The sequence below is a fragment of the Mastomys coucha genome, unplaced genomic scaffold (genome assembly GCF_008632895.1).
Source record: "Mastomys coucha isolate ucsf_1 unplaced genomic scaffold, UCSF_Mcou_1 pScaffold14, whole genome shotgun sequence".
NCBI classification, from domain to species: Eukaryota; Metazoa; Chordata; class Mammalia; order Rodentia; family Muridae; genus Mastomys; species Mastomys coucha.
This window is the reverse complement of record NW_022196896.1, coordinates 131,829,358-131,853,499: the sequence shown is the minus strand read 5'-3', so window position 1 is coordinate 131,853,499 and position 24,142 is coordinate 131,829,358. Positions and strand designations below refer to the sequence as shown.

At 43.1% G+C, this 24,142-nt stretch overlaps 1 protein-coding gene across 6 annotated transcripts in view; it reads left to right on the top strand.

The window, feature by feature from the left end:
- Ptprm (protein tyrosine phosphatase receptor type M) overlaps positions 1-24,142 on the top strand; it is a 705,361-nt gene that overhangs the window by 187,827 nt on the left and 493,392 nt on the right. The window lies entirely within an intron of this gene.

Here is a 24,142-nt window from a genome sequence, read left to right as displayed (position 1 = left end):
GTTTAGTAGTGCTTGTAGGTAGGATCTCGCCGAGATCTATGCCTTTACTAATCTTAGGTAGTTCATTAGGTTTCCAGGACCGGGCATGATTTCCCTCCTGTTGAGCAGGTCTTAAATCCAGTTAGAGAGCTGTTGGTTACCACCAAGGTATGCATGCCACTGCTGCACCCTTTAGGGTTACTGTGCCATGAGGGTTGTTGTTATGGCTTGTAGATGTCATAGCTGGGTAGGACTGCTTATCCCTCCCCCCCTTCAGAACCGTGTGTGGAGCCTCCGGATACTATGAAACCTAGAGCTCCGGGAGTAGGATTTCATATCAGTTCTAGCTGAGGAGCCTCTGGGCTCTGTGTCTGAGTGCACAGCATCTTCAGCAATAGGGACTTGCCTTTCACTTCCTGGGGGAGGGGTCAAGCAAAGACAATAGCAGTAGTATATAATGTTTTGGGAGTCTCTTGGACATCGCTGACCACCACTGTAAAAGAGCTTCTCATGTCTGTTGTTTGTTAGCTGGTGTTTGGTTCTTGGAGAAGCCTTGACAGCCTAGATGGGGAAAGTTTATAAACATATGCCATATGTTTATATGCTGGCTTTCTTGTGTTGTAGATATTTTTAGGTAGTCAGTAGTTCTTTACGGCTTTCCCACACGTCCTTCTTCTGGACTTATCTCAGTCCTTCCTTCACCCCACCCACCCTGCTTCTCTCACTTCCCCACCAGATCACTTAGATCTTGCTATTTTTCTGTCTGTCACTCCCCCACACCACCAATGGCTCAATTTTCCCTTTATTCCAGGATATATATACTTCTATCTGAAGATTTGCCCTCATTGAACTCTGGAAGCCAGTGTAAAGCCTTTCTACTTGAAGTTGCTTTTTTCAGAGTATGTCATAATAGCCAGGGGAAAAGAAACTAAGACAATGTTGCTATTTTGCTGGCCATGACCCTTTCAGTGACTCTGTCTTGCAAGGCAAAAGCCTTAGAAATTAAGATTGATACTGTTCCCAACAGAGCTACAGTGCTTGCTGGTTAACTTGTTTCATTTGGTTGAGTGGAGGCCACGTCATTGTTTGTAACCACTTAAGTCAGCAGTGGCTTCTTCGCAGTCAACAGGTGTTTTCCACTAAAGCTCTTCTAAATTCCAGTCTTGGATACTTGGAAATTCACAAAACATAAGAATAGTGATTAACTCTGTTTAATATATTTGCCACAAAGTATACAAATCTGCTTCTGTATATAAATAAGCACTGTAATAGTTTTACTTCTTGCTTAATTTCCTGTAAAATTATCCAAGATGGCATTATCGGAGAGATGGGAGTTATTTCCCAGTCCCTCAGATGTGCCTCAGGACTTCCCTGGCCTGAGTTGCTATAAAGTGTGAAGATCCTTTAAATGAGGTCTAAGTTCAGGCTCCCAACTTCAAATCAGGGTTGATGGAGGCTCCATCTTTGGCCTTCAGCCCACATCATGCACAAAGCACAGTTCTAGGTACTGAGTCTGGAGTGACAATCTTGGGCCCAGGGACCCAGTGCTACAAAGCGATGTGACGCCATCTGGCTGCCCTGAGCCCGACAAGGCTACTCCCTTACCAAGGCTAAGTGTGGAGAAACAGAAGTCTTTTAGACGAAAGTGTCTGCCAAGAGGGCCACAGATATATGATTGGGGCGGGAGTGTTACACAGAGGCAGTCCTGGACAGAGACAGAGAGTGTTGGGGGAGAATGTGAGCATGCCTTGGAGCTGCAGATGGTGTGAGAAGCAGCCATGCAGCTTGAGGAGCAGAGACGAAATGGAGCCCTCAGAGATGTTTGTGTGTGCAGTGTGTGAGTACACTGGTGTGTGGAGTACATGCACATGTGTGGGGTATATGTCTGTGTGTGAGGAAAGGGGTGTTCCTGAGTACATGAGGGTGTGCTTGCAAAAGCTGGAAGTCTATGTCAGATATACTCCATCATTTCTCTCCCCCCCCCATTCTTTTTCTTTTGAGTCAGTCACATGTTGTCTAGATGGGGTGCCACCAAATGCCTGGGATTCACATTCGAGTGCCCATTTTTATGTGGGTGCTGGGATATGAACCCAGGTCTTCCTGTAAATTATTCCCCCAGCTATCTGAGGAAACACTGTAAGACACTCCCCTGAGTCCAGACAGGAAGAGACTCAGGGAGATGTTTTGATTGCTGATTTTTGGCAGAGGAAGGAGAGAGTATTGACTGCATGAAAGTGGAAATTCATGTTGTCAATAATGTATGTGTGATTTATGTGTGTATGTAGATATGCGCACAGGCACCTTAGGTGTATGTCCTCACTCTCCACTTTGTTGGACAGGGTTTCTCCCGTTCACTACTGCAGATGCCAGGCTAGGTGGCTGGAATCTTCCAGCAATCCCCTTCCCACAGTGAAGTGTTAGAACTACAGATGCCATATTGACCACTGCGTCCCATTTCTACCTGCATCCTAGGGATCTGAATTCAGATTGTCAAGAGTGCATGGCAAATGCTTTCTCTGCAGAGGCCCCTCCCCTGCCTGAAAACTCAGATTTTCTGATGAGTGTATCAGAGACTCATAATGAGCTCTGACTGGAAAATAAAGACTGAAGAAAGAAACATGTATGTAAGAACCCATGATCTTAGGAGATTTTATACCAAATCTAAAGGATCATAAGTGTTTATGTCTACACAGAAGGAAAATAAATGAAAAAGTGTGTGTGTATATGGACATAGGCGTGTATGTGTACATGCGCATGCGTGCGTGCATGAGTGTAAAGCAGACATGCTAATTCGAGCTTCTTAACAATTATTAAAGCTAGGTGAAGTATATGTAAGTTTAATAATTACTCTCGCACTCTTTGAAATGCCTTTCTGAGTTAAACAAAATCTGCAGTGTAAATGTGAAGAAAGAGAAGAACGTGTGGCTGGGGTGGATTGGCAGCGCACCTTGCCGGCCTGAATTTTACCCACTGATGCATTTCAGGCAAATGCTGTCAAACTGCACAAAAATATTTACATTTCAAACAGTGAGAACTGAGTCCTGCTTCCCTTTCTTGGCATATTGTGATTCAGTTCTCGGTCCCTGCTAGAGAGGCTCTTCAGAGCCCAGGGATTTATGTAACACCAATATGGGGCAGCTAATTTCAGGGATATAATGCTAGGACTATGTAAACTAGGACAAGTCCTTTATGCTCTGGTCTTAGGTCCGTGGATGTATCAAGTATAGCACCATGCATCCTGTCAGTAGACACCTTGCTGGCTGACCGACACATCGGGAGAAAGTGCATACAAATGGGGATTGTGAAGTTTTACTTTTGAATTTGTACTGCATGTGTTCCTGTCCTCTTCAGAGTAGGGAGACTGTGCGTAGGAAAGCTCCTGTCTATTTCTTGGCAAACTCTAGGAAATGATTATGCAGATCATTATTTTAAATAAGTGGACTTTAATGCCTAGTTAACCGATGCTTTATTCTAGATAGTGACAAATTATATTTTAATGCAGTGTTCCAAAGCTTAAATGGTAGGAAGAGAAATAAATATGGCTATTTAATTAATTGTCTGCTGGACAATCATAGGGCCTCTATCTGGTGGGCGGACAAATTCAAACATCTGATTATGTGGCAGTAAGTGTCCACATTACATACCTGAGGTGGCATACTAATATAGATTGTGGTGCTTTTATGATGATGTAAATGAAAAATTGTCCTCAAGTGGTTGGTACTTAGTTGTATGCTTTAAGTGTCTACCATAGGACTGTTCTTTCTCTCTGTGTATACACGTGTTCATGTGTGGCAAATGCATGTGCACACTGTGTGCCTTTCTATAGAGGCCTGATGTTGACATTGGGTGGCTTCCCTAATCACTCCTCCACCTTCTATTTTTGAGATAGTCTCTTACAGATCCCGGAGCTAGGCTTGGCTAGAAAGGCTGGCCAGCCACCCTGGGGTACTTTCTTTTCTCTGTTTCCTGTTGCTGGGATAGAAATGCACATCACTCCTTGGCTTTTACAGGGATGCTGGGGATCCAAACTCAGGCCTTCAGGCTTGTACAGCATGCACCATCTCTCCAGCCCCGGCATTGAAAATGCTGTCTTTTGTACATTTCCAGTTGTAGAGAATGTATCCACTACTGACACCCTTACTAATAGACTTGAAGACATAGGCTGTGCCTGATCCCATGCTTTTAAATCTAAAAAATGGAGTTCCTGGGCTTGGGCTTGGGAAATTCCAAAATCCTCATCTGGTCATTTATTTTCATGACGTTCGTTTGCTCTTTCCTTTGCTGTTGAACAGGAGAGCCATCCTGGGATCTCACACCTTGTGAAAACACCGCTACCTTCCTAATTATTCTCTATAAACAACATGTCTCTTACTTCTTGGAATCCTGGGGAGTGACAGGATGCAATTTGCCAGTAGGTCAACCACTGAGCTGATGACAAGTGACCTTTCCAGCATTGCAATCAATGCTTGTTATTTGGGAGACAAAATGATACAGTTTGTATCTTTCAGCTGGGAGGTCATTGGGTCTTTCCACCATTGACAGATGGATTTGTTACTTGACCCCGATGAATCAGTTCAGACAGGAATGTTAATTTCTGGGTGGGAGAGATGGCTCAGTGATGAAGAACATTTGTGGCTTGCTCTTGCTGAGGTCTAGAGTCCAACTCCCACGACCTATGGGGTACAGCTTTATAACTGCGTGTAACTGTAGCACCAGGGGATCTGATGTCCTCTTCAGGCATCCCTGGGGACTGCGCTCTCTCTCGCACACACATACAGACACACATATCAAAAGTAATAAAAGTGGTTTTTAAAAATAATATTAATTTCTTGTAATTGATCTGGACCTTGGTCACCAGAAAAAGGTTCAAAAATTTGTCTATGGCATAATTTATTATGCCTAATTGGCTGTTAAAACAATGGCCAAATAAAGGCTGCTGGAGTATTATAAAGTGCCCGTTTTAGACAAAGCACTATGCTGATTTGGGCAAGCATTCACTAATATTTCATTTACACTGTTTTTCCATTGTTTTCAGGAAAACACTCTTAAACACGTAGGCTTGTATATATCACAGCCAAACAGAATCTATTCCCATGTTTCCTGAAACTTTTGTGGTAAGGTCAAAGAAGAGTCTATGCAGGTGAATACCGGTCAGGGTTAGGGTTAGGGTTAGGGGAACTGAGAGTCAATGGAGCCCCCATGGTAGTTAGCCCTGATGTCGGATCATTATGGGGAGGGGTGAGCTGACAGCACTTGGAGCCTTTGCGGTTGTTAGTAGATCTGGATAATTGCTTCACTTTCTCCTAGACTGGCTGGGGTATTGTGCATCTGTGTGGCCTATTTTATACACAAAAACATCTGCCTTGACTGATGAGATGTGAAGCAGCTTCACCTTTTCTCCTGTTTCTTCCTGTCTTGGCTGTCGACTGCGCGAGCACTGAGGGTCTTTATGCTGGAACCGATCCCTAACCGCATAGGCTGGTTCTCTGGTATTTAGAGGTAGGATCTTGGGGAGGTGATGGTTCTTTGAAGTCCTCAGGGTGTGGTCCCATGGAGGGGTTTGTAGGGCCTCAGAGAGACATGGTCTCTCGCTGTCGCTGTGTGATGCTCTCTACAGTGTTGTGGCATAGCACAAAGCCTCCACAGGTACCAGTGGCACAGGTTTGAATTCCTCTGACTTCACTGTCATGGGAGATGAGCACTTCTTTATAAAATACCCAGTTTGTAGTCTCTGTGGTAACAGAAAACATATTGTGAGAGAACTACTGTCCTCCATACTTCACACCAGGCTAACTGCAGGGTGCCAGGGAAGAAAATAAACTATGTATTGCACCTCTGAGGATTTGGGAAATGAATCTCAGACTCTTCAGGATCCCTTTCATAGCTGGGAAGTTTTTTTTTTTTTTTAAAGATTTAAAGAGCTATTGTCAGTGTTGATGTGGGTATTGCCTACTGCTAACTTTTGGACTATGCACGAAAACTGGGCAGGGAGTGGGGGTGGGGAACACAAGGAGAATGAGTATCCATCCATTCCCTTGGGCAGCAGAGCAACACTGTACCTGTGAACAGGTGAGAGGAATGTGGGAACAGGACTGTCAAGTGCTCTATTATCATGGAAATAGTTTTAGTTGAGGTTCCAGGACCCGAAAAGTACTGTGAAAGGCTTTCTTAAGAGATGACTACATCAATTTATAGTTAGCAGAGAAACCAGCAAGGAAAAGAGAGGAACGAGTTCTAGAAACCGCATAAAGGATGCCCCTGGGGACGACAATTCACTTTCTCTTTGAATAAAGACAATATAAATAGTTCATTCTGTTACTGAGAAGTTCTTTATACTAACAAATACATTTCACTAGAGCATCAAATAAAATAATACACACGGAATGGCATCTTAGCAGGCCACATAACTGCGTGTGGATGTTATTAATTCTGTGAAGGTTGAGTTTATGAAATCTCATGCTCCACAACAATTGGAAAATAAGATTAATATTCATATATTTGAAATTGAGTATAGGATTTCTAAGGAATAGAAGGCCTGATAAAATGAATTATTTAAACGTATATATGAGCAGGCCCATCTGAATTCATTCAGTAGTACCACTTCTGAGGTTTTTAACTGCTATCTGTTGTATATAGTGTCATGATAGAATCAGCTCAACTTCTGTTATGAAATGTATAGTGACAAGATGGTATAACGATGACTAAACACGTTTCAGAGAGACTTAGAAATGGTGCTTGATGGAAATTATATAGGAATCAATAACAGCTCACACAAACCCACAGGTGGGTTTCTCCTTCACCCCCATCCGTAGGCCACTCACCGAAGGGAACAGATTTGTGTCTAGAGGAAAGATTGGTGTTCTAATTGGATTTGCTGATATTTCAGAGGTAGAGCAGATGAGCCCTGACTCTTGTGGAGATAGAGTTAGGGAAAGAGCCCCTGAGAAGGTAGTAATTTGGACAGTTTTCTTTTTGTTGTTGTTGTTTGTTTTTGTTTGTTTATTTGTTTGCTTGTTTTTTGTTTGCTTGTTTTTTGTTTTTTGAGACAGGGTTTCTCTGAGTAGTCCCGGCTGTTCTGGAACTCACTCTATAGACCAGGCTGGCCTTGCACTCAGAAATCTGCTCACCTCTGCCTCCCAAGCTCTGGGATTAAAGGTGTGCACCACCGATTCCCCCTTGACAGTTTTCTTTAGCTCTTATGCTATAAGTTTAGGGAGGAAAAAAATAAGATGATCTCTTAGTTCATTGGTTCTCTCTTTCCTTAGGTATTTTCCTCTAACAGTTTTCCATGTGTACACAATGAGTACTGATCCATTCCTCACCTCAGATCTTCCTCCCACACCCATTCACCTCTCTCTAGCCCCACAATTTTGTTTCTCGTTCATACCCACTTTGTTTTGTGACCTACTGGGTCTTTTAAAGTTATGTTCTTGAGATATGCCTACTGTGGACAGACACTGATTTTGTGTCCTCCAGCATGAAGAGCTTCTTTCTCATGTACAACTTCAGAATAATTCATTCCCTCACAGAGAGACAGAATATCTCCACGAAACGAGCCCATTTTGTTCATACACTGTTGACTTTGGCAACCAACCAACCAACAACCAGAAACACCACACTGTTGCAATTCAACCTTTGATGACTAAAAGCCTCAGGTGGCTGTGCCTGACAGGGGTAAGCTCATTTTTATCTCCCAGAAAAGGTAGTGCTTTCTGATTCCTTTCCTTCTGATAAGCATTCAGCCAAGCCGCACCTTCTGATCTTGGTAATTCCTCAAATCCCCCAGCAGGTGGAGACGTGTAATCCTTCAGCCTTTTGCTGGGACCACGGCTATGGGCCCCAGGTGTCTGGTTTAACTTCTGGTTCAGATGCAGATACTTAAGTGTGGCAATGAACATTCCCTAGGCCTGTGGCCTGTTTGGGCCTTTGGAGAACTCTTATTTATCTTTGCACTGCATACAGTCACCTATCATTAGTAATCTTTAGTGGATAACACCAATATTTTCTTTAAGGACGAATCCCCAGCAAAGCACAGAGGAGAGATTCCCTAGAGCACTGACTATCCAAGAGGAGCCAGAGACAGGCCAATCCTAACCCTTGTTTGGTTCACAGTAAACCCAGTAGTGAGATCTGGTTTCAGCCAGCAGGGGAAACTTTGACCACAGACTTCTGAAGTCATCATAAGTCAAGAGTCTAGTCTTGTTTTCCTCTGTGTCCCCACTAATACAAAGATAAAGAAATTTTAAAAGAGTTCCTAGATCCAAAGGATCTTATGATTTAGGTAAATGTGGTTTTTTTCTATCTCTCTCGACTGCTTTATATTTAGTTCATGCTAAAGAAGAGACTCTTAAGATTTTTTTATTTGACAAGCTCAATAATACCTTTCAAAATTAAGAATTGTCACAAAGCCTGCTCAAGCCATGGTATTTGCTGCATTTGTGGCCATTCTTGTTATTTGTACCAATTGCCTTGGAAAAATGATTGATTTTCAATTCTTAAGCCCAGTGCTTTTCTGTGCTAAGAGACTGGCATCCAGGAAACTGAAAAGAAAAACAAAAAAGAAAAGGAAAGAAAAGAAGAGAAAAGGAAAGAAAAGAAAAGGAACTGAAGGTAATTTGCAGGGATGGGTATAAGCTTGAGAAGTGGAGTAGAAAGTTGGTTAAGCACACATGTATACACATGCACCAAAACAGATAAGACATGAACATGGAAACAGAAGAACAGACAGGGGTAGGGGTGATGTGTGTATGTGGAGGGTGTGGGAAGTAGGTGGTATATAAGAACAAGGCACTGTGGTAGATATGTGTAAATATATCACAACAAAACCCATTCTGTATTCTAGCTTAAAAACAAATAAACAAGAAATGAACTGTGACCAAGGGATTTGCTTTTCAAGGGAACTTGAGCTTGTCTTGTGTGTGCATTATAGTAGAAGGCTTTGTCTGCAATGCACCTCAATTTGCAGAAGCGTCATACTCCTAGCTAAGCCATGCTTACATTCGGATAGGACCCTGTCATTTTCTTTGTATGCTCCTTCATAGGAACCCATAAAGCAGTTATCTACAAGTGGCTACTGACTTGTCTGCTGAGTTCTGAGATGGCAACATGTCTGAACTGAGTAGGTAGGCCTTGTCATCAAGATCCCTAGCTTAAGACTTAAGGTTTTCTAATGAATACAAACCTCTTTAGATTTTGTTAAATTTGGAGAGGCAGGTGTCTCTGTGTTAACCCAGATGCTGTGATAAGTGGATCTCATAGTGTAAGGCTTTACCACTTTGAATCCTTATTTTCCATCTCAGGCTGGTTCCAGACAGGTGGAGAAACCTATTAGAGGCTCTCCACAGATATATTTAGGCTGAGGCAACCCTGCCATCTTTGACACGTTTCCTGAGATTGCCCTCAAAGGGGATAGTTATATGAGACATGAGGAAAACCCAAGAGGATCATGTGACCAGATTTCTCTAGGTTTTTCCTGTATTGAGGGAGGAGGATGGTGGGAGGACTTCAAGTGTGTGACTGAGTGAAGACATGCAGAAAGGAGGCCATGCTCTCAGCTTCCACCATACTTGTCCTGAGAGGACTTTATCCACTAGTCCCACTGTGTGTTATTAGAGGAGAAAATCATTTAAAATTAAATGCAATGATGATTAAATTCATTCTTTAAAGATATACCACCTTAAAACATTCAAACACTTGAGTAAGATACTGTTTAGAAACATTGTACTGTTTTGATAAAAATGGGTGTGAGGAATTAATGCGTAACTCCAAGGTCTTGGACAGCTAGATCCTTGCCTCAGCTTTATATTATGTCAGACCCTAAGATTTCTATAAAATATTTGCTCAACTTTGATAAGATAATTTCCCAGATAGAGCAAAGATAGATGAGCATATATTGCTACTTAATTCAGTCAAGCAAATATCATTGAATAAATGTCAGCTCTGCCAGAGAAATCGCTGCACAGAACCTCTCTGGATAATATATTTATCAAAAAATCAATACTGAAGGTAAACAGATTTTTAATGCATCTGAAGGATCTTCCTTAATAAACCCAAATGCCAACCTATAATTTAAAGCTATTGATACCAGCAAGTATTTATAGATGACACTATCATGACTTTTATGTGGTATTCTTCAGAGTAGTCTTCTATCTGCATCTAACTTGGTTCTAACCTTGTGCTTAGGGAACAGCGGTTCACTGTGCATTGGCGTAGAGGCTGCTCTGCTGGGGGCTACCCCAGCCTCTTTCCAGAGAGGGTCGCCCGAGGGCTCAGAGCCTGTAGCTTTTCTGGATTCTCCCTCTCTGTTGGGCTCTGTTCTGTGCTAGTGGCCTTGTTTCTCTGCTGTCCACCATCCTTCTGCAAACATCTGTGCCCAGCTTCCAGCTTCCTAGGACTCCTCTTCTTTGTGGGCCATCGTTTTTGAATTTTGAATGTGCTGATTAAATGATTGACCTTTATTTTTTTTAAATTGGTCTGTCATAAATGATTTGGAATATATATATTCATATATATTCTGATATATGTTGTATGTATATGTATATATGTATGTGTATATTTATGTGTGTGCTTATGTGTATCTGTGAGCATATAAGTTGTATACCCCTAACTTCAATATCTTTTAACTACATGACCTCATTCAAGTCGTGGCACTCTGAGCCTCAGTTTCCTCATCTGTAAAATGGAGAAGGAGTCTCAGGTCACATTCTTACAAGAATGGAATGACCACAATGTCTAGCACAAAGAAAACATTCATTGTTTTATGGACCATGCTTTAGATGCGTGGAGGAGCAATGCACGTTAATTCTCCCTAACTTTCACATTTACTCCCCTTCTGAATTACACTGTCTTAGTCAGGGTTTCCATTCCTACACAAACATCATGACCAAGAAGCAAGTTGGGGAGGAAAGGGTTTATTTGGCTTACTTCCACATTGCTGTTTATCACCAAGGAAGTCAGGACTGGAACTCAGGCAGGTCAGGAAGCAGGAGCTGACACAGAGGCCATGGAGAGATGTTCCTTACTGGCTTGCTTTTCCTGGCTTGCTCAGCCTGCTCTCTTATAGAACCCAGGACTTCCAGACCAGGGATGGCACCACCCACAAGGGGCCCTACCCCCTTGATCACTAATTGAGAAACTGCCTTACAGCTGGATCTCATGGAGGCATTTCCTCAACTGAAGCTCCTTTCTCTGTGATAACTCCAGCTTGTGTCAAGTTGACACAAAACCAGCCAGTACACACCATATCCAGATCCCTTTGGTGATCCCGGCTGCATACAGTGTGAGATAGGCATGGAATTTATTCTCATGTGCATTCTGAAAGCGGATGCCAAGTAGTCACAGCCTCATTGGTTGGAGAGAGGATGTTCCCTCATGGACCAAACAGTGATCTTGTTGGCTCCATGACTCTTGTGTTAAAACCCCAGCTTCCAAAGTAAGAAGCATATTTGGAAATAGGATTCTGAAAGAGGTGAGTTAAGTTCAAACGAAGCAATTCAGCTGAAGACTCATCCAATATGGCAGTCCGTGCCTCTGTAATAGAGGGGAAGCACCATTGCTCTGTTCACACAGAGAAAATGCCAAGAAAGGGCACGTGAGAGCTCAGGCTCAGAAGGAGCCAGCCCTGTAAGATATGTGAGAGTGCAGGCTTAGAAGGAGCCAGCCCTACTGGCACCAGGTCAAAAATGTAGGAGTCAATTTTGATTGTTTAAATCATTGAATTTCTCTCCCAACCCCTGCACTGTTGGAGATCAAATAGAAGGGTTTATACAAGTCCATTATACAGTTCTTGTGAGGAAAAATGTGTGTGTATGTGTGTGTGATGTGTTTGTGTGTGTGAATGTGTGTTAAGAACCTTGTGTATGTGGTATATATCAAAGCCCTACCTTACTAATAAACTTCCTCTCCCTGTTAATTGTCCTGGCACCTGCATGGGCTTATTTTGTACCTGCTGGCTATGACAAGGTCAGCTGTTCAAGGTAGGAATGTTGTGTTTACAGATGACATTTGAGCCAGCGGCCTCTTGAGCTCAGAGTGCCTTCCCTGGCACTCTCTGGGACCGGCCAGGGTGAGCCATTGTGGCAAAGCTATTCTCTCCCTCCATTCTCGATGAACATAACATGTGACCCTTTGGAAAGCTGGTTGAAATTTTCTTCTTTCTCCCATCCATCCCCACTGGGTTTTTCAGCAGGAACCAGGCTCTGAGGATCATGATTTTGAATTCCCCCTGGGGATTTCACAGGGTAAAGATTGGGGGATGGGAGAACCACAGATCCTGAGCCTCATAAGTTGGCTTTTTGTAGTGTCATCTCACAAGGGTAAACTTTAAGGCTCAGAGTCATTCATTAACAAGAGTGACACTCAGAGTCATTAACAAGGGGCATGTTCCTCACAGGGCCAATTTATGTCCCACAGCTGGCTCACGTTGCCTGTGGTTGTTTCCTGAACTGGTATTTTTAACTTGTATATCGAATGACACGGATAAGTGAATGGTATACTTTTTCACCATCTAAAATACTCATATATGAAGCATCTAAAATACAGTACTTAAACTGTTTCTTGACACCTGTTCACTTTCTGTGTGCCAGGGATCTCAAAATAGCCTGGGCACGGGCCTCTCGGGCCCCAAGTCCCCCGACCCATCCTGCCCTGTGCCATCTGCTCCAAGGGAGTAAGTCAGGATGGGGGGGCGGCAGCCATATGCAGCTCAAATCTCTCCATAGAATTCTGGTCTGGGCGCCAGTAGCATCACCCTCTGGAGACTTTCCATAGTCTGTTCTCCTGTGTGATCCCTGAGTCAGGAATGCTGGCTCACACTGGCTGCTGGGGTCTTTGTCCCCTGATCAGGTAGGAAGCCATCAGTGCTTCCTACCGATTTCTGTTATATTTTGGTGGCAGGTCAGAGGAGAGCAGTGTCGTTTTGTGTATTGAATTATCTTAGTAGGCTCTGTGCCTCCCTTCTGAGTGCAATGTTCTACCTTGTACTGACTCTAAGAGTGGCTCAGGACTGAGCATGGAGGCCTGTAACACCAGCCCACAAGAAGCCAAGACAGGAGGAATCCCTCTGCCTCAAAACCTGGTCTGAATGATTTGTTCTTTTCTCAACATCCTGTAAAAACTTGGTGGGCATATTAATTAAATCTCTACTGTAGATGCCGCTTGGAAAATTTTGTAAGTTTTTGGGGATGTCCCTGTTCATGAAAACTTGGTGATTATTACGTCCTCAGGGACAGAGACACACAGATGACCTGTGGATAACCGCCATTTGCTTTCCTATTTGTGCTTTCCCTACTCCTGTCACCACCCACCGCTGGTTACCTCATGATGCATGTGCGTGTTGGTGCATTGTGGTCTTACCCACAGCGTGTGGTCATATGTGTGTTGGTGCGTTGTGGTCTTACCCACAGCGTGGTCATATGCATGTTGGTGCATTGTGGTCTTACCCACAGCGTGTGGTCATATGCATGTTGGTGCATTGTGGTCTTACCCACAGCGTGTGGTCATATGCGTGTTAGTGCGTTGTGGTCTTTATCCACAGCGTGTGGTCATTTTGAATGGCAGCTGCTTACTGCTGTCCGTATGCTCTTTGTCCTAACCACTTTGGAAACATGGATTCGATTTTTTGTAAATTTTAATCCAAACCTCACCTAACACTAAAGAAGAGGATCAGTGTCACAGAAGTGATTGACGCTGAGTTAGCGATGGAAATAAGAAGTAACGAGTGTCCGCTGGTAGCCTGCCTGAGCTGCAGAGATGAGCTGGGTTAGGCCTTCTCTATGGCTGATGCTTCCTATCCACCCTCAAGTGACAGGTGGAACCGCACCTCAGACTGCACACCCCTCCACCTGAGAAACATGCTCCACATATGAGACTTGGGAGATCAAATGCAAGGCCTTCCACTATGTGAGCACTCAGTCCACTATGTGAGCACTCAGTCCACTATGTGAGCACTCAGTCCACTATGTGAGCACTCAGTCCACTATGTGAGCACTCAGTCCACTATGTGAATACTCAGTCCACTATGTGAATACTCAGTTCACTATGTGAGTACTCAGTTTACTATTTGAGTACTCAGTTCACTATGTGAGCACTCAGTCCACTATGTGAGCACTCAGTCCACTATGTGAGTACTCAGTCCACTATGTGAATACTCAGTTCACTATTTGAGTACTCAGTTCACTATGTGAGTACTCAGTCCACTATGTGAATACTCAGTTCACTATGTGAGTACTCAGTTCACTATTTGAGTACTCAGTTCACTATGTGAGTACTCAGTTCACTATGTGAGTACTCAGTCCACTATGCGAGCACTCAGTCTACTAAGTGAGCACTCAGTCCACTATGTGAGCACTCAGTCCACTATGTGAGTACTCAGACAAAAAGGCTCAGAAATGTGGTCAGGAAGGCAGGGGTGACCCTGTGACCCAGACTGTATCTAAAGTGACCAATACTAGACCCTCTGCTTCTCCAGTGGGGCCCATTAGGAGGCAGGGTGCTACCCAGCCATCCGTGGAGGAAGGCAAAGGCCAAAGGTGGCTGCTGCTCCTGATGTGGAATGAATAGAGTTGCTATTTCTTCAGGAGAGTCCAAGCTGTCTAGATGCTTCCCATCAGATCGAAGGGTTCAACTCCAGTGAGATGCACAAACCTTGGTTCAGTCCATGTTCTGGGTGAATTACTCAGGGTTCTGTGGAGTCACAGAACTTATGAATAGACTCTATATAGTAAGGGAATTTGTTATGATGACTTACAGTCTGTAGTCCGTCTCCCCAACAATGGGCAGCTGTGGATGGGAAGTCCAAGAATCTAGTAGTTGCTCAGTCCCATGAGGCTAGGTGTTTCGGCCGGTCTTCTGTAGAAGTAGGCTCCAACAGATGTGCTGGCAAGTAAGTGTAAGCAGGTGAAGAAGAGGGAATCTTCCTTCTGCCAATGTCCTTATGTAGGCCTCCAGCAGAAGGTGTGGCCCTAAAGGTGTGCACCACCATGCCTGGATCTGGGACTTGTTTCGCCCCAGGCTGACCTTGAACTCAAAGATCTCCTGGCCTTAGTCTCCTGGGATTCATAGACACTATGCCCCAAGATCTCCATGCAAAGGTCCAGGTCAGAAACCTGTATCTCCCAGCTTCAAGATCAGGATCACAGGTGAGCCCTCCAATTCTGGATTGTAGTTCATTCTAGATATAGGCAAGTTGACAGCCAGGAATAGCCATTACACTGAGAAACAACTCAAGAGGTCCTTGGTTCAAGGTGCATTGAACGGACCATGGCACCTCCTAAAAGGGCTGTCTTGCCAGTGTCCTCTAGATGCATGTATGTAGGGTACGTGTTACTCTCCCCCTCTCTGTTTGTGTGAATGATATATATATATATATATATATATATATATATATATATATATATATATATGTGTGAATGAATGCATGTGTGTGCCGTGACACACCTGTGGAAGTCAGGGGAATGTCATGGCTATCTGCCCTCATCTTTACCTGGTTTGAGACAGAGTCCCTTACTGTTTTTCTTCATGTGCTCCTGACTGTCCATCAGTGTCCCCGTGAAGCCTCTGTTGATCCTTCTGTCTCCCATCTCCTGGTATTGCACTCTAGGACAACAGTCATTTCCACTATTGTAACTAGCTTGTACCTGGGTTCTGAGGATCCAAATTTAGGTTATCAGGCACCTCAAGTGATACTGGAGCCCTCCCCCCAGTCCCAATTTTTAAGGACCACAAAATAGTAATATCATAACAGAGTGACTGTGAATATCATCTTTATTCTTATATTTCAAACCTGTGAAATGCGTGAAAGTATCTTATCTTAGTTATGGGAACCATGTCTGCCCTGGGGTCCTGCTCACTGGAAATCTCCAAGTGCCATGTGTCCAGCACTGGATCACCTCCACTCTTGACTTCCTTTGTCTGGTCTGTTACCTGAGTCCTAGTTCCACAAAGTGAGCATGGAACATTCTCCTGAAGCAAGCACCTGACCTGATTTTTGATCAGCACCTCTGACCTCGTCCTTCTCCAACCTCTCTCTGTTGGTCTAACGTACCTACAAGGTGTCTGGTCTTTCATCCAGTTCATTGATCTTCGAGGTAAGTTCACCTGTGAAGTTGTCCCACCTTTTCCTGGGACAACCAGATGTTTGCCTTTTTATCTTTTTTACATCCCACTACTTTCTCCAGAACTTTCTATGCATTTGCCTTTGTTTCTGTTGTGTTTAAAATTTACACATCCAAGGCCTGTTTCTTCCTAAAACTCTCCTTCAGAATTGCCTGTCTTTGGTCTCGAAGTCTGTCATTGCAGTGGTCTTCCATAATTGAAGAGGACCCCAATTGAGAAGCTTTCCTATGCAGGGCAGAACCTCACCTCAGTCCCTGACAACCAGTCATCTGGTGTTTTGTTTTGTTTTGTTTTGTTTTGTTTTGTTTGGCTTTTTTTGGCCATGGATTTGCCTGCTATGGAAATTCTTACAAATGGAGAATAGTACTTTGACATCGAATTGAGACTAATCTTCAGCTAGTTGGACCCATTCTCTTTCAGTGCCGAGGTAGTCTGAATTGTTGTCTATTAGAATACTCCAAAGCTGTTAAAAGGAGGCTGTCCATATGCATTTACTGATATTTAAAGCCACTCCTAGGGCTGTAGTTACTCTCTAGCATTCATGAGTTACTGAGTTTCAGTCTTGAGACTAGAAACAAAATTAACAGCAGATAATGTTAACAAAGGGAAAAGTAGGTTATAAATTTTATGTTATGATCGCACTCTACAAAATGTTGCATGCTCTGTTGGAAGTTATGATAAAAGTATTTTTAGTGATTACTTAAGGTGAATGGTTTGGATCTCTTTATTTTATGTGTATGTTTACCTGTATGCATGTGTGTGTGCACATGTGTGTGCACGTGTGTGTGTGCACGTGTGTGCATACTTGCATGTCTACATGTGGAGTTAATGGCCAGAAAGCTCAAGTACATCTACTGCTGTTCCTCAGGTGTCATCTTTTTTTGTTTTTCCTTTTTGGTTTATTTTTGGTGGGGCCTCTCTTTGACCTGTGCTCACTAAATTGTCAGGGCTCATTGGCCAGTGAGCCCTAGCAAGATGTCTGTCTCCATCTTCCCAGGATTGCCATTGCTAGTGCCTGCTATTACTCCTGGTTTTCTCTGTGGATTCTGGGGGTTGAGCTCAGGTCTTCAAACTTATTATAAGGCAAGCATTTGCCAACTGAACTATCACTAGAACCTATTTTCTTAATGATCGTTTTTCTTTATGATTTTTTGTTATCATTCATTATTTGGGATTTGGGCAAACATTTATTCAAATGAGAAAGTGTTACGTGTGCTGCCTTAACTGGTAAAAAGTAACTACTTGGGGTTAAGAATCTGTGGTATTTTGAGAGTTCAAATAAATTATATCAATGCTATTAGTTATTTCAGGCAACAACCCATTGTTCAGTCTTGAAATGAAAATCACACAGGTGTGTTGGTGTCAAGCCACCAGAGTCTGTCATTAGGGAGGGCCGTTACAGCAAAACCATGGAATTTAAAAATGTGTAAATGTGTAGATTAATTCAGCCATTGACATTCTCAGAAAAATGTGGACTACTCAATGAACCAGAAAAATAGGGTAGTCAGAATTAGATTTCCAGAGCTGCTTGATTATGTAATAATGTAGTAGAGTAATTTGTGTTCCTGTTTCCCATGATTGTGTCTGTACAAACAAAAGAGCCAAGTATGCCATTTCAACCATCGTCTTAAAACTGGAAGAATGGCTGAATACAAATAATCACTGATCTGAATACCTATACCACAATCCCTTCATTGAAATGATACCAAAAGCAGCATCTCCTCAGATATTTCTTACAGTGAAAACATCTATTGTAGTCCTCCCATAACTGCCCTCATACCCATACCTGTCTTTAAGCTGCCTGATGTGGATGCTGGGAACCGAACCCAGGTCTTCTGTAAGAGCAGCAAGTGCTCTTAACTGAACTCTCTCTCCAGTCCTGATACCAATCATTTTCAACTATGTTTGGTGCAAATGATAACACCAGCAGTTATGTGTCTGCTTTCTCCACCGCAGCTGTAAGGCCTCTGGTTTACCTGGTTCAGCCCCGCCCCCAGGTCAGTCATTTATCAGCCATGTGCTGCTCACAAGTCCTCTAGGGTGACTCTTCTTGATAGTGGAGGCATCTTTTAATGACTTAAGTTTCCAAGGGATGTTGAGAAAAATGTCGGCAGTGTTGAAGACGCTATGGCGGATTATCTCTATGTGACCCGCTGAGGTAATGACCTCAGCACAGGCTGCCATGAGTTGCTGGTGGCAACTAATCACAGGGAAGTGGGTAACATATGGATGTACATTTAAATAGAGATGACATCACCACTCAGGACAAGGAGCTGAGCCCTGACAATGGCTAAGCGGCTCCCAATTACCCTTCTCCATGCACAGCCTTAGGTAAGCACCTCTTTGAGTTTATGTCAGTAATTTTACTGTTTCTCTAAAATTAGGTTGAATACCTATGTAAATATTTATCCCAATTGTTTTTTCTTTAGCAAGTTGATTATCCACAGTCACTTTTGTCATCCTCAATTCACGTGACATCAAGAGCCATAGAGAACTTACCCCTGATCCAACGCTATCTCCTGGGATTTGTCCAACCACAGGAGCTGAGCCATGAAACCAAGAGCACTTGTCTTAGGGAGCAACCACTGACGCTCAGCCAGCAGAACATTTCAGTCTTGGGCAAGACTTCCAGCACAAAGGAATTAGTTTCCAAACAGCTTGGACATCCTCCTCTTTCCTCCCCAGTGTCTGTTGTTCTCCACACACATCCTGGAGTGCCTGGTAGGAACAGAATGGCATGATTCCTCCCTTAGTACAGGACTAGAGGACATGGGCCTCCACCAGTGCCAATGGGCATAAGGCTTGTTCATATAATAATGTACATATTTTACATTCCTCTTTTAAGGAATATCCTTCCCTGTTAATGTTAATGACTCCTGCTATCCCAGGGGGACATCTATTCTCCCCCTGCACCTCTCCACCCACCTTCATCAGACCTGTGGATCCTGAACTTGCTCAGAGAACGAGGGGGTGGGGGATGAGGGAAAGGTTGTGTGTGTGTGGGGGTGACAGGAAGGGCAGTGAGCAGGATGCAAAGTGAATAAGTAAAACAAAAGTAAAATTAAATTTAACAAAAGATTTGTCTCTGTGAGTACTTCAGGTTATACCCACTGTGAAACCTTATGGAGACAGAATCATGTCTGTATTAACTTGTACCTGAACCAAGCAGTGGGTAGATGTCATTCCTTTGTCCATTTTCTTGCCAAGTATTTGGGTTATTTCTGTTTGCATGATGTATGGAGCCAGGCCACTGTGGTATTATTGATTCTGGTCCTTAGTGACCATCATCATCCAGGGATTGAAACTGAGTGACAATAATGGATGACTTCCTGACTTTTGATGTGCCAAGGGATCACACTAATTTATATGCCCAGCAACAATATATGAGTCATTCCCACCTCACTTCTTTGCTCATTTAATTTTAATTGTTAGTTTAAATTATAGACTTAAATTTCTAAACCGATAGGAAAATTTCAAAAGGGTCTCCCCCTCAAAAATTCACTTTTTTTTTATATATTTTCTTTATTTACATGTAAATTTCTCCATTCCCAGTTTCCCCTCCTTGAACTCAGCTTTATGCTGCCGGCCACCGTCTCTCACACATGCTTTTCGGTATTACTCAACTCCTTTGTTCTCTGGGTGTTACCTGCCCTCTCTTGTGGGATGTGTCTTTAACTCTCTTCAGGATAGTTCTTGGTACAATGCTAAGTATGAGCTTTAAAAATCACATTTTTAACTCTTGTTATACCAATATATTCCCCATTCTCTTACTAAATTTCATGTAAGGATTTGAAAAGACTTTCTATGTATCCTTTGAGATATTCCACATACATGCCATCAATGTCTTCCCCTGCTCCTGAAAGGAAAGATCTCTTATAATGCCTCATTAATTACTCATGAAATCTGTTTATTTTCCCAGGTGCCTTATTACCGACCTCCCCTGCCATTAGAATACAGCTGTGACCTCCCACCTGGGAGCTGATGGACCCTGTAGACTCTGTTGAGTTTTGGAGGGTGTATAGAAACAAGGACCTTATCCATAGGAGTCAAGTTAGATCTTCATCTGTAAAATGTCCCCAGGCCCTTCAGTAGCAGTGTTCCCATGATTGGCATGAACAGTGAATATGTCCAGGTTCCCCACACAGCAATTCTAACCATTAGCCAAGTGAGCATGCAAATGCCATGCCAAACATGCAGAAGAGTTGCCCAGGTAAAGAAAGAGCCATGATGAGCTCAGGAGCCTGTTGGTGTGTTAGGGAGTATGGCAGGTAAACCCATTCAGAAATGCCCTATTTTGTTCCTTCTCCTTGGTCTCACAGGCTTTTCACGGGCACCACAGCCTCCTCCCTTTTTCGTTCTCTGAGCTTTTCTTCTGCCTTTTGCAGCTGGAGACAGGCATAAGTATCTCTTGCTGGTCCTTGTCTCTAGAGTCACCTCACCATGCACGGTGTGTATGGAGTCACCTCACCATGCACGGTGTGTATGGTCAGCCATGCCCCATCCTGCCTGCTGGCCTGGAGCCCTCTGCTACTGGCAGCCATCACTTGGGCTTGAGGATGCTGTCTCTTTCCAAGGACCACTAGAGGAGTTGGTGTTAATTAGCTCGGGAAATGCTTCCAGGGCTTTCAAAGATTGTGGACAAGTACAGATGACAGCATGCTCCCTGTATGAGGTTATCGGAACTGTTAATGTGGATTCAGGAAATGATATAGTTTGTTATTTTTGCTCTACTATAATTCTGTGTTAGAACTTGCTTTCGTTTCTACAAATGTGTAGCATTTAATCTGAGTCACAAACTGACAGACTTAAAACCGTCGACATGAACCTCTCATTGGCTTGGGCTGTGCCTGCATTAAGTTAGCCCCAATGGGTCTACAGAGAGAATGACATCTCCCATTGGTCTATTGATCCACCCACTGGCTGCATCTCTCAGAGCATCTTCACACGATCACTGAAAATCTCCCACGCATCAGTCTCTCTGTTGTGTGGTGTGTACCGTCACCACCAGTCCCTAAGTCCCCAAGGGAGTTACAATCCCATGGCTCCATGTAAGTGTGGAGGTGATTCTAATCATAGTGTGGCCATTAGAATGACAGAAAACTATTGCTGAGCCCAGAACAGACTCCAGCCTCCACCACACCTCTCTGGTGACTCAGAAGCAGAGGCCCACACCCAACTCCTTCCTCCACTCCTCTTTCTCACCACCTTTTGATGTTAGCTGCTGCTAGCAGTGTTGGTGACTTACTGTTAAGCATATTGCTTCTGAGTACCCAGGGATGACAGTGCTGGATGGAGCAAAGAAGAATGCTCTAGACAGATAGGTTGGCTTCTTGTGTTTCCTATAACAAACCACCACACATTTCTTAGCTTGAAATAAGGAAAACTATTCATAGGTTATGACTCTGGAGGTTGTAAGTCTCACCCATGGTGCTTTCTGAACTAAAATCATGATGTAGGTTATATATGTACATGTACATGTATATGCATATATATATGTGTGTATGTATATATGTATATAGTCATATATATATACATATATGAGTATATATTTGTATATACACATATATATGCATACATATATTTGTATATAACAATAATATTCAAAGAAAAATAGGCCCTCAACTGGAAAGTTGGGGGACATGGAAGGGGTTAAAAGGAAGAAGGTTTGGGAAAAAAGTGAAGTAATTCTATTTCAATTAAAATCATATTAAAACTGTATGTTAGAAGGGCTCTATTCTTTTGCACATATATGCAGAGAATCCATTTCTTTACTTTTCCCAGATTCCATGGCCTACCTACTTTTTTCTTTGGCTTGAACTTCCATATATTCATATATATATATGATTATATATATATGAATATATATTTATGACTATATATTTATGAGTCTGGCAACTTTAAATCCCTAACTCTGGCCCCTTGCCCTCACCTTCCGCTTGGAGAGAAGTCTGAGACAACACTGGTGACCCATCTTCACCTCAGCTCTAACTGAGCCCCTCCCTTACCTTCCTAAACTCCTGCAACCTCAATTCACCTTTCCTAAGCAACCCCGATATACTCAGCAATTCTGGGAATTAATTCTGGGAATTAAGCCACGCCCAGGATTACGGAGCACTATTATTGTATGTCCCATAAGAGAGAAAAGGGAGTAGTTTATCAGTAGAGCTGAGGAAGTTCAGCCATGTGGTTGCAGGCTTAACCCATGGGAGAGCAGGCGACGGAGAGACACCCAAAGGCAAAAGCCACAAAAATAGAATTGAATTTTATCCTAGGGAAAATGAAGGGCCGTTAAAGGATGGCATAATTAGACTTTAGTTTAGGAACCTTCTTCTGCATTTACAAGCCTTAACTGCCTACCCCATGCCTAGCTCACTGATTATAAATTAGAGCTAATTGGCTGCAAGTTATCAGACCTTAATCTGAAACATAAGCAAGTAAGGAAAACGCAAATAAGCCCGTAGGTAGGCAGAACACCCCAAAATAATAACCCCGTAGGTAGGCAGAACACCCAAAACGTAAGCCTGTAAATAGCTTGATTCTGACAGGCTATTCAAATACTGATTAACACTGAGATTAAGGCTTTCTCATCAGGAGAATAACTAGCCAGAATGGGCAGACTCACACAGGATCATGTGTTGATCTGTGTTAAGTAGATTATCCAAGAAGAGTCACGGAGGCCCGCTGGGTCAAGTTTCACTAGCTCTGCGCTCAGCCTCCCTGGTTCCTGGTGGAGGCAAGTTGCCTATGACCTTTGGGTGTTTTCTTCTAGACTAGATGCCCCAGCCAGAGGTAAGTGATGTAGATTAGGTATTTCAGGAGGAGCCCATTAGATCACCTTAGGTCACCTGCATATTTTGGAACTGATCAGGGAGATATGGTCGGTGAAGCAGCAGCCCCAGAGGGCTAGTCCTCTTCTACCTTCTTAGACAACTTGAAAAGATGTTTTGAGAGTCGGACTCAGCTCTGCTACCAGATTTCAATTAAACCCACTCAAGTGGGGTCATTGTCTAGATTCTTTTGTCCTGCGTTATCATTAGGATGAACAGAAGTGATCTGGAATCAGTCACGCTATTGATACTCTCTAATTGTTCCCTACAGATGAGCCTGGATTTGAAATCTTAAGATATATATGTGTGTTCTGCCAGATTGTCATTTAACGCCAGCACAAAGGCTCTTGATAATGGGAATCATTTGTCTGACTTTGAAAATGGAAATATTTAATTAAACTTCATATAATAATGAAATCAAACCATGCTTTTGTTTGAGATGGCGTTCTTCCCTTGAGCAACCAACTGTCTCTCTCAGTCTCTGTCAGCAGATTTTATCAGCCTTGCCATAAGCCCTTCTCAGTTGCCTTGTCTTTATTTAAATGTGGACTGCTTTGGGATAGCTTGGAGACCCCTTTTGGGTTGAGTATCTGATATTTGGCTCTAGCAACTTTCTCAGTGGGCAGCTCTTATTTCCTCCCCCCTTAAAAATAAATAAATATTCTTCTCTTGCTCTCTTGCTCTCTTACCCTCTTCCCACTCTGGTCCTTCTCTCCCTATTCCCCATCCCCTTTCTCTCCCCACATGTTCACAGGGAGTTTCTCTCTCTCTCTCTCTCTCTCTCTCTCTCTCTCTCTCTCTCTCTCTCTCTCTCTCTCTCCCTCTCTCTCTCACCCCCTTTTCCTCTCTCTTTGCCTTCCTCTGTCTCTACCACCCCCAATTCCCCTCCCCATCCCCTAAATAAACTCTATTTCTATACTAAAAAATAAAATAAATAAATATTCCTTAAAAAGCTTTATATATGTATATACTGAAATTTTGGTCATTGTCTCACAATTGCCCTCTCATATGTCCCTCCTTTTCTCCACTGACATCTTTCTTTCTAAAAAAAAAAAACTCTCCAATCTCTCCAGTGCTTCTCTCTGTCTCTCTGTCTCTGTTTCTCTCTGTCTATCTCTCACTCTCTCTGATTCTCCCTCTCTCCCTCTCTCTCTGACTCTCTCTCTCTCCCTCTCTCTCTCTCTCTCTCTCTCTTGTCTCTGTCTCTCCCTCTCTGTCTCACT